Genomic DNA, 11,034 nt, shown 5'->3' on the forward strand with positions numbered 1-11,034 from the left:
GACAGCGTTTCACCATGTGACCAGGCTGGTCTCAAACTCCCGACTTCAGATGATCTGCCCACCTCAGCCTCCCAAAGTGCTGGGATTACAGGTGTGAGCCACCGCGCCTGGCCGTCAGCCACTCTTAGATGCTAGGAATACAAAATTCTTAGGCAAAGCAATCCAAGCAAGGGGTCTTTCCCAACCAATTAGACTCAAAGAAATAGTCCTTTATTAAGTCAGGAGCATGAGTTAAGGTTCCTCTGCCTACAGCACCCTGTGCTATACCCTGAAAAGTAGGAAGAAGTGGAAGATAGAGCCCTTCACCACAGAGCTTTCAAGGCCAAAGAACATGGCTTAAAGGCCAAAGAACATGGCATTAAAAGGTTATGCAAGGACACATATATGAACAAGAAAATATTAACATACCACCAACTGTACCAAAATGCTGCAGTTCTGAGTAATCAAGTGATCATGACTCATGGTATCTTAGAGTCTTCTGAATCTTCTGAGAGACTTACCAGCCTTTTTTAGCAACCCGGACTTTTCCTTCTAATGCCTCATCCCAGTTTACAATTAAATATTTATTTGCTTCTTTTATTTCTCCTTTACTACACTGCAAGCTCAAAAAAGGCAAGGGTTATGTACGTTTTAATCAGGCTATATTTCAAATGCCTTGCACTGTGCCAGTAAACATTCACTAAATATATGAATTGCTGGGTATGGTGGTGTGAGCCTGTGGTGCCAGCTACTTGAAAGGCTGAGGTAGGAAGATCACTACAGCCCATGAGTTCAAGGCTGTAGTGCACTATAGTTGTGCCTTTGAATAGACATTGCACTCCAACCTAGCCAACATAGTGAGATTCCATCTCTAAAAGTAAATGAATTAATTAATGAATTAAGGGTCACAGCTGAATTCATGCTTAAAATATTTTGATACTTGGTCAAGAAGATAATGGTGGTAAATCAATAAACTGGTTGATGGTGAACTTCTTTCTTGTTGTTGTTGTGCGGTTTGTTTGTTTGTTTTTGTTTTTTGAGACAGGGTCTCTGAGCCCCAGGTTGGGGTGCAGTGGCACAATCACAGCTGACTGCAGTCTCAAGCCACCCTCCTGGGCTCTAGCAATCCTCCCACCTCAGCCTCCCAAAGCACTGGGATTACAGACATGAGCCATCCTGTCTGGCGATCATGTGTGTACTTCTGACATGATGCATAGGATTTATCTTTTCACAATCAGCTAAATAACTGTTTTCAATTTTGCTGAAAAAGTTCTGGTCTAGTATGGTCTGGACTCTAGTTATTTTTCTTTCTTTTTAACCTTACCTGTTTTTAAAATGTGGCAAAGACTCTAGTCTTCTGTTAAGAATAACTACAATTTACTTTTGAAAATTACTCTATTAAATAATTTTCTATCATATTTTAGGTGTTGTGTTTTATGGATTATGTGTTTTTATGTGCTGTTAATGTTTTCAAATCACTTTTTAAGTTACCTGCATCACTTTTAAGTAAGATGGTGAGATAAAAACCATGTAACTTTACTTTTAAAGTGGATGATGGCCTCTAAGCTTGAAAACATTTTTTTCCCTGCATTTCTCATTTTTATTTGACAGAAAAAGTTGCTCTTGCTGTACAGATTTTTAAAAACCAAAATGCCTTTAAGAAACGTGAAAAGTTGGGGGGCGGGGTACACAACCTCATGGGGGGAAGCAGGGACCAATTAATTCCAATTTCTGCCCCTTCCTTCCAAGAAAATGGCACACAACCTCCAGTCCCAAACCACCATCACCCCAGGAACTTTTGGATCCAAGCAGGGTCATACCTCCCTGGCTCTTTCTGACTCCAGGCTGGGGTGTCCTGAGCTGTTATCCTCCCCTCCCCCAACTCCCATCTGCATTCCCTCCCACCCCAAAACCCCCAGAACATGTGAACCAGGAAAAACTCACAGAGATGAACATTTCACAGGAACAAAAAAAAAAAAAAAAAGGGAGGGAAAGGGAGCCCTCTGTCCAAGGGCTGCCAAGGCTCAAAGCGGGGCAGACAAGGACCCTCCCACGGCTCTGCTGGGGAAGAGGGGACACTCCCCGTGGCTCCAGAGCATGGAGTGTGGTGGAATCCCCCAAAGACGATTTATGGAGACCTGGAGGAGCGGTGTCGCGTGGGCCGAGGGCTAGGCTCTCCCTCCTGTGCTTGTGGCTGGGGGAGCGGCTGTCCTCACGCTGGCATCTCCAGGAACCCCGCTCACTGCCGCTGCTCTGCTGGTCCCTTGGCGAGGGCTGGGGCGAAGGACGGCAACGCTCCACAGGCGAGTAGCTGAGGGACCGAGAGTCCCTAAGGGAGTCTATTGGACCTCTGCTCGCCAGGGCGTGGCTTTTGGGGGCTTCCAGGTTTGGGCCAGGCTTAGCAGGGGAAGAGGAACAAGAGGAGGGGGAGGAAGAGGAAGAGGACGAGGAGGAGGAAGATGAAGAGGAGGAGCTGTGTCATTTTCTGGTCATTAGGTGTAGCCACTGCTATTGTAGATTTTCTAAACCCAAACCTATTTATGGAGAAATTCCTCTTCAGTCATTTTATAACCAAAGCCTCTTGTAAGTATTTAACATTACATTTTAGCTCAGTGAATTTCACTAAATAGGAAAGATCCTGAGAGAACGAAATGTATAACATATATATCAGTTAGTGAGTGGTGTACATGTTTAATGCAAAAAGAAAAAAAAATTAAAATAATATGTAGCCAATTCACACACATTTTAACATTCAGAAATGCTGCTTATTAGATTTGAATTCATTTCTCAGGCTTTTCTGAGAGGTTAGAAGGGCCATGTTGTGTTTAACCCAAGGGCCAGTACAAAACTAGGGAGGGAACTGTTTAACCGGCAGGAATGACTAACGTCTGAAGGTCAGAGGACTAAAATCCTGGTGACCAAACAAGTTGCAACACATGGGTTTTCCCTCTAAAAAAACAAAACAAGCCTGGTGCCAAAAAAAAAAAAAAAAACCCAAATGAAACAAAAAACATTCTGTGCTGGCTCCAGTAATTCTTTTACCCTTGCTCTTTCATTTCCTCTTCTAATGACAAAGGAAGCTGCAGTTGCTCAACTTGTAAACTGAAAACATCAGACAGGGCAATGATACGAGCAAAGGGGCAAGTTCAGGCAAGAGCCTGTGTGGCAGCCGGAGTCTATGCCCATCTGCTTTCCCATCATTTTCCTTTCCCATGTGTGTTCTTTTTGCCTTCATTTCTTATCATGTTACTTTTTTTTTTTTTTTTTTTGACATGGAGTCTTACTCTGTCACCCAGGCTGGAGTACAGAGGCGTGATCTTGGCTCACTGTAACCTCTGCCTCCCAGGTTCAAGCAATTCTCTTGCCTCAGCCTCCCAAGGTACCTAGGATTACAGGTTCGTGTCACCACATCCAGCTAATTTTTAGTAGAGATGAGATTTTGCCATGTTGGCCAGGCTGGTCTCGAACTCCTGACCTCAGCTGGGTGATCTGCCCACCTCGGCCTCCCAAGGTGTTGGGATTACAGGTGTGAGCCATCACAACCAATCTGTTACATTTTTTTTTTTTTTTGAAACAGAGTTTCACTCTTGTTACCCAGGCTGGAGTGCAATGGCGCGATCTCGGCTCACCACAACCTCCGCCTCCTAGGTTCAGGCAATTCTCCTGCCTCAGCCTCCTGAGTAGCTGGGATTACAGGCACGCGCCTCCATGCCCAGCTAATTTTTTGTATTTTTAGTAGAGACGGGGTTTCACCATGTTGACCAGGATGGTCTCGATCTCTTGACCTCGTGATCCACCCGCCTCGGCCTCCCAAAGTGCTGGGATTACAGGCTTGAGCCACCGCGCCCGGCCCTGTTACATTTTTTTTTTAAATCTTTTCCACCACCCCTTTTTCCTTGTATCACACTTCACTGTTAAGCCCACAAGGTAAAGCATTAATGAACACTTTTACTTCAACTCAGGAATATTAATACAAAAAAAAAAAAAAAGACCCAACAGTCACTGAAATACAACACAAAGCAAATTCCTTTTTCTACAATTATTTCCAATGGATTGAAATTGTTCTTCAATGAAATTTTTAAACATATAAAATTGACAAACATTTTAATTTTCGGAGAGACTGACAAATCCACGTTTTTCCAAGTTTAGTCCTGTCAAGGGTGTGGGAAAACAAGTACCCTCTTACATTCATTATGAGACCATAAATTGTGTAGCCACAAAAATACTCATGCCCTGTAACCCAGAAAATCCACTTTCAGGAGTTTATCCCAAGAAAGTAAAGATGTGCAACAAGATTTTCTTCTAAGATGGGGTCTCACTGTCACCCTGGCTGGAGTGCAGTGGCAAGATCATAGCTCCCTGCAGCCTCAAACTTCCATGGTCAAGCCATCTTCCCACCTAAGCCTCCTGACTTCCTGAGTAGCTGAGACTACAGGCTTATGCCATTGAGTCTGGCATGCTTATTTATTATTTGTTTGGTTGGTTGGTTATTTATTTTTATTTTTTTAGAGACAGGGTTTCACCATGTTGGTCAGGCTGGTCTGGAACTCCTGACCTCAGGTCATCCGCCTGCCTTGGCCTCCCAAAGTGCTGGGATTACAGGCGTGAGCCACGGTGCCCGGCCCTAATTTTTTTGTTTTTCTGTAAAGACGAGGTCTCTCTTTGTTGTCCAGGCTAGTCTTTTTCTGTTTTTTGTTTTTTATTTTTTGTTTTTTGAGACAGAGTCTTGCTCTGTCGCCAGGTGGAGTGCAGTAGCACAATCTCGGCTCACTGCAACCTCCACCTCCTGGGTTCAAATGATTCTCCTGTCTCAGCCTCCCAAGTAGCTGGGACTTCAGGCGAGTGCCACCACGCCCAGCTAATTTTTTGTGTTTTTAGTAAAGATGGGGTTTCACCAGGTTGGCCAGGATGGTCTCGATCTCCTGATCTCATGATCTGCCCGCCTCAGCCTCCCAAAGTGCTGGGATTACAGGCCTGAGCCACCTCGCCTGCCCATACCCAGGCTGGTCTTGAATTCCTGGCCTCAAGTAATTCTCCGGTCTTAGCCACCTGAAGTACTGGGATTACAGGTATAAGCCACCATGTCCAGCCCTGCATAAGGATTTTTATGCAGGGAAGTTTATCACAGCATTATTATTATCACTTTTAGAGACAGAGTCTTGCTCTCTTGCCCAGGCTGGAGTGCAGTGGTACAAACATAGCTCACTGCAACCTCCAATTCCTGGGCTAAAGCAATCCTCTCACCTCAGCCTCCTGAGTAGACATGCACCATTATGCCTAGAAACAACACTATTGATAATAGCAAAAAACAATGGGAAAGCAACTAATGTCCAACAGTTCTTGGTTTACCAGTCTGTGTGGTTCCCCAGTCTTCTGGAAAGGCCTGCAATTTTTAACCTTATGTTTGCCTCCTAAACCTCTGCTGGATGAGTGAGACCCTGGAGATCAATAGGACTCTCTATTTAATGATTGCTAGTCTTCTCCCATTTCTAAGTAAACATGGACTGGTTTCCCCACCTTTTTCAACATGCTGCTTAGAACATCTAACTATTTTCAGTTGCAACTCCTTCCACCTTCCACTGTGGTTAAATATAAGAACTATAGGTTTTGGGCTGGGCACGGTGGCTCACGCCTGTAATCCCAGCACTTTGGGAAGCCAAGGCGAGTGGGTCACTTGAGGTCAGGAGTTTGAGACCAGCCTGACCAATATGGTGAAACCCCGTCTCTACCAAAAACACATTCACACAAAAAAATTATCCAGGCATGATGGCATGTACCTGGATGCAGAGCGAGACTCCATCTCAAAAAGAAAGAAAGAAAAAAGAACTATAGTTTTTGTTTTGTTTTTTGAGACAAGGTCTTGCTCTGTCACCCAGGCTGGAGTGTGGTGACACCATCACCGCTCACTGCAGCCTCGAACTCCCTGGCTCAAGTGATCTCCTACTTCAGGTTCCTGAGTAGCTGGGACAGTTTCTTTTAAAAATTATGATAATTGTATTCCCCAATTCCCTAATTCCCTATTAACTTGGAGCTGAGCATCCAAATTAATAGGCACTTAGCAAGTTTTTATTGAATGAGTGAAGATGTTTACAATCTGCCTTAAATGTAATTAGTTCTACCTCAAACTGTCAGCCTGTATCCCTCTGCAGAAACAAATCATTACAGAGTAATACTATGGGGAAGAAAATGACTGTAATTCATAAAATTTAAAATTTTATTTTATTTTCTTTATTTATTTTAAGACTAAGTCTTGCTCTTCTCCACCAGGCTGGAGTGCAATGGCGCGATCTTGGCTCACTGCAACCTTTGCCTCCTGGGTTCAATCGATTCTCCTGCCTCAGTCTCCCAAGTAGCTGAGATTACAGGCGCCTGCCACCACGTCTGGCTAATTTTTGTATTTTTAGTAGAGATAGGGTTTCACCATGTTGGCCAGGGTGATCTTGAACTCTTGACCTCAGGTGATCCACCCACCATTAAAATTTTAAATGTTGGCCAGGCGCGCTGGCTCTCACCTGTAATCCCAACACTTTGGGAGGCTGAGGTGGGTGGATCACCTGAGGTCAGGCGTTTGAGACCAGCCTGGCCAACATGGTGAAACCCTGTCTCTACTAAAAATACAAAAATTAGTTGGGCATGGTGGTGCAAGCTTGTAATCCCAGCTTCTCAGGAGGCTGAGGCAGGAGAGCCGCTTGAACCCGGGAGGCAGACGTTGCAGAGCTGAGATCACGCTGTTGCACTCCAGCCTGGGTGACAGAGAGAGACTCTGTCTTGGAAAAAAAAAAAAAATTAAAACTAACAAAACAACAATGATGGTTTGGCCATCTATTCATCCAACAGCTGTACTGAGTACCTTCTATGTACCAGATTCAAAAGCCCTGGAGATAGAATCACAGAATTAGAAATCAAGAAAACTATATGGATTGAGCTGTTTAAACAATTAAAGAGGCCAAGCATAGTGGCTCATGCCTGTAATCTTAGCACTTTGGGAGGCTGAGGCAGGAGGACTGCTTGAGCCCAAAAGTTTGAGACCAGCCTGAGCAACATAGGGAGATCCTGTCTCTACAAAAACATTTACAAATTAGCCAGGTGTGGTGGTGCTTGCCTGCAGTCCTAGCTAATTGGGAGACTGATGGAGGAGGATCGCTTGAGTCCAGTAGGTTGAGGCTTCAGTGAGCTGTGATCATGTCACTGCACTCCAGCCTGGGCAACAGAGCAAGACCCTGTCTCAAAAAATTTTTTTTCTTTTTTCTTTTTTTTTCCTTTAATTGGGATATGGCCTTTCAGAATCAAGCAAAAAAAAATTTTTTAAAGTCCAGGCATGGTGGCTTATGCCTGTAATCCCAGAACTTTGGGAAGCCAAGGCAGGCGGCTCACCTGACATCAGAAGTTCAAGACCACTCTGGCCAACATGGTGAAAACCCATCTCCACTAAAAACACAAAAATTAGTCGGGTGTGGTGGTGGGCGCCTGTAATCCCAGCTATTTGGGAGGCTGAGGCAGGAGAATCACTTGAACCTGGGGTTTGGAGGTTGCGATGAGCTGAGAATGTGCCACTGCATTCCAGCTTGGGCTATGACCAAGACTCAATCTCNAAAAAAAAAAAAAAAAAAAAAAAAAATTAAAAATCCAATTAAAGAGACTGGTTTATACACCAGGATATCAGTTCCTTAATTTGGAAAGGTGGATCTACCTGGACTATGCATTTCCCTTCCATGAACATCTCCTTCTTTGCATCAAGGTACCTGTGAAATTAGATGGGTTAGCAGAAAGTTTTTAGGTGCCTTATAATGAGAAGTAAGGGAGTAGACTAATTTAGGCAACTATTTCTTTCCAGCTATGGAAAGGCCTGGAAATTTTTATGTATTTTTCCAGTGAACTAATTATTCCTATGCTATACAATCATGATCGAATTCTTACTATTTAATTCCTCCACCTATTTTTTTTTTTTTTTTTTTTTTTTTTTTTTTTTTTTTTTTTTTTTTTTTTTGAGACAGTATCTGGCTCTCTCGCCCAGGCTGGAGTACAGTGGTGATGTCATAGCTCATTGCAGCCTCAGCCTCCCAGACTCAAGTGATCCTCCCACCTCAGCCCCCTGAGTAGCTGGGACCACACACATGCACCACCACACCTGGTTAATTTTTTTATTTTTGTAGCGATCGTGTCTCCCTATGTTGCCCAGGCTGATCTTGAACTCCTGGGCTCCAGCAATCCTTCCACTTCAGCCTACCAAAGTGCTGGGATGACAGGTGTGAGCCACCATGCCCAGCCTAAAGTGCTACTTTTCTATCTGCCTGTCTGAGCTGGAGTGAATTAAAGGTGCAACCCCCACATTGTATATAACAATCTCTTACAATATTGTTCATAGTGCGACCTACGGTCATGACCAATTAGGGCTGGTAAGGCAGCTGCACTGTTTGCTGCGGTCAGTGAAGGTAAATGTACTATGTTGCTAAGACTCTCAGCCAATGAGCAATCTCCTGAGCTATCCTCAGCAAGTCATGTACTGCAAGGTGGGTCATTTGTGCTTCTTTGGCTTAACTTTCTGCCATTTACTTTGGGTCCTAGGGAACAGACTGACCCCAAACATCTGACATAATCTATGTAAGTGACAGTGTTGGCTTAGAATAAAGAAGCAAAGACTATCATGGCATTTTTAATAAAGCAAATGTTATAGTGACCTGAATCTAGAGACTGCCAGAGATTAGATGGCGGTTGCCTTCTAGATCTAGCCACAGGAAAAAAAAATTAAAGAGACCTATGACTGTGAGGCAGCTCCTCATCAGGGAGGAGGCAGTTTCTTTTTAACCACTTTGAAGACCAACAGCAGATTCATCTTGAGCCAGTTGTAGTGGTTAGAGAGTTCCAAATGCCTCAGCCACCAGGAAAAGGGAGTGTCCAGGCAGAGGCTGGAAGCTCAAGGGCAGGGATTCTCCTACCCACTCAAGGAACCTACTGGGCATGCCAACCACAATTTGCCTTGGGAGGAGGACTTGAATGCTACCAAAGACTGCTTGACAGGCCTGCAAGGCAGGACTACTTTTGTGAGAATTTGAAGACCAAAAAAGCTACTCAGCTCATTTTATAGTACCATTAAAACCTTGATCTCAAAACTGGACAAGATAACACAAGGAAAGAATAATATAGACCAATCTCTAAAACCACCAACAAAAAAAAGCCCCAGCTTAAAAAGATCAATATAAAGGGTTCGTTATTGGAGTTTCACTGCAATCAAATGTGTTTTGGTGACTATACCATGCAATGCCCCTTTTCACTGGGAAGCAGCTGGATTATAGGCATAAGCCATGGTGCCTGGCTAACATCCCTAATATTAAATAACATATATGAGGACTGGAAAGGACAACATAGGCTGGGTACAGTGGCTCATGCCTATAATCCCAGCACTTTGGGAGGCTGAGGCGGGCGGATCACAAGGTCAAGAGATCAAGACCATCCTGGCCAACATGGTGAAACCCCGTCTCTATAAAAATAAATAAATAAATAAATAAATAAAATAAAAGGACAACATAATTACAGATATAGTAGAGACATACATCAAAAGATCATATCTAAAAAATCGAAAATTCTGATAATTAATTTTCTAGAAAAACATTAACAAAATTGACTTCAGGAGAAATAAAACTAAACAATAATAATAATAATTATAGTTATTATTATTATTTTTTGAGACGGACTTTCGCTCCTTGTTGCCCAGGCTGGTGTACAATGGCACACTCTTGTCTCACAGCAACCTCTGTCTGCTGTTCAAGCTATTCTCCTGCTTCAGCCTCCTGAGTAGCTGGGATTACAGGCATGCGCCACTACGCCCAGCTAATTTTGTATTTTTAGTAGAGACGGGGTTTCACAATGTTGGCAAAGCTGGTCTCAAACTCCTGACCCTCAGGTGATCCACCTGCCCTGGTCTCCCAAAGTGTTGGGATTACAGGCGTGAGCCACGGCGCCTGGCCCTTTTATTATTTTGAGACAGAGTCTCACTCTGTTGCCCAGGCTGGAGTGTAGTGGTGCAATCTCTGCTTACTTCAACCTCTGCCTTCTGGCTTCAAGTGATTCTCCTGCCTTAGCCTCCTGAGTTGTTGTGATTACAGATGCCTACTACCATGCCTGGATAATTTATTTATTTTTTTTTTGAGATGGAGTCTTGCTCTGTCACCCAGGCTGGAGTGAAATGCACAATCCTGGCTCACTGCAACCTACACCTCCTGGGTTCAAGTGATTGTCATGCTTGTAATCCTGAGTAGCTGAGATTACAGATACCTGCCACCATGCCTGTCTAGTTTGTATTTTTATTAGAGATGGGGTTTCACCGTGTTGGCCAGACTGGTCTTGAACTCCCAATCTCAGGTAATCCACCTGCCTTGGTCTCCTAAAGTGCAGGGATTACAGGTGTGAACCACTGTGCCCAGCCTAGCAGCTAATTAAAAAAAAATTTTTTTTTCGTATAGACAGGGTTTCACCATGTTGGCCAGGCTAGTCTCAAACTCCTGACCTCAAGTAATCTGCTCGCCTCAGCTTCCCAAAGTGCTGGAATTACAGGCATAAACTACTGTGCCTGGCCCTAAGTAATAATTATTTCGAAAATTAAAAATGGTAGTCAAAAATCTCTAATACCAAGACATCTTCAAGCCTAGTTTCATCAAACCTTTAATGAACACATAATTTCAGTTTTATACAAACTGTTTTGGAGAACAGAAAAAGCTATTCAACTCACTTTATAATACCATTAACACCTTGATCTCAAAACTGGACAAGAGTATATAAGGAAAGAATAATATCGACCAATCTCTAAAACCCACACAACAAAAGCCCTAATTATAAAGATCAATATAAAGTGTTCCTTATTGGAGTTTTACTGCAATCAAATGTGTTTTGGTAACTGTACCATGTAATACCCCTTTTCATTGGGAAGCAGCCTCCCTCAATGACATCTAATCCAAATCCATAATCTTACAGTTCTTTTAGGTTTTCCTCCTTCCTTCCTTCCTTCCTTCCTTCCCTCTTTCTTTCCTTCCTTCCTTCCTTCTTTCTCTCTTTCTTTCT

The 11,034-nt window shown here is 43.4% G+C and overlaps 1 protein-coding gene across 4 annotated transcripts in view; it reads left to right on the plus strand.

Annotated features, from left to right (window-relative positions):
• The window catches only part of MDM2 (MDM2 proto-oncogene), a 53,138-nt gene that overhangs the window by 1,783 nt on the left and 40,321 nt on the right, over nt 1-11,034 (plus strand). The gene's annotated exons all lie outside the window — the stretch shown is intronic.

Source organism: Cebus imitator, unplaced genomic scaffold, assembly GCF_001604975.1.
Source record: "Cebus imitator isolate Cc_AM_T3 unplaced genomic scaffold, Cebus_imitator-1.0 Scaffold25, whole genome shotgun sequence".
Classification (NCBI taxonomy): Eukaryota; Metazoa; Chordata; class Mammalia; order Primates; family Cebidae; genus Cebus; species Cebus imitator.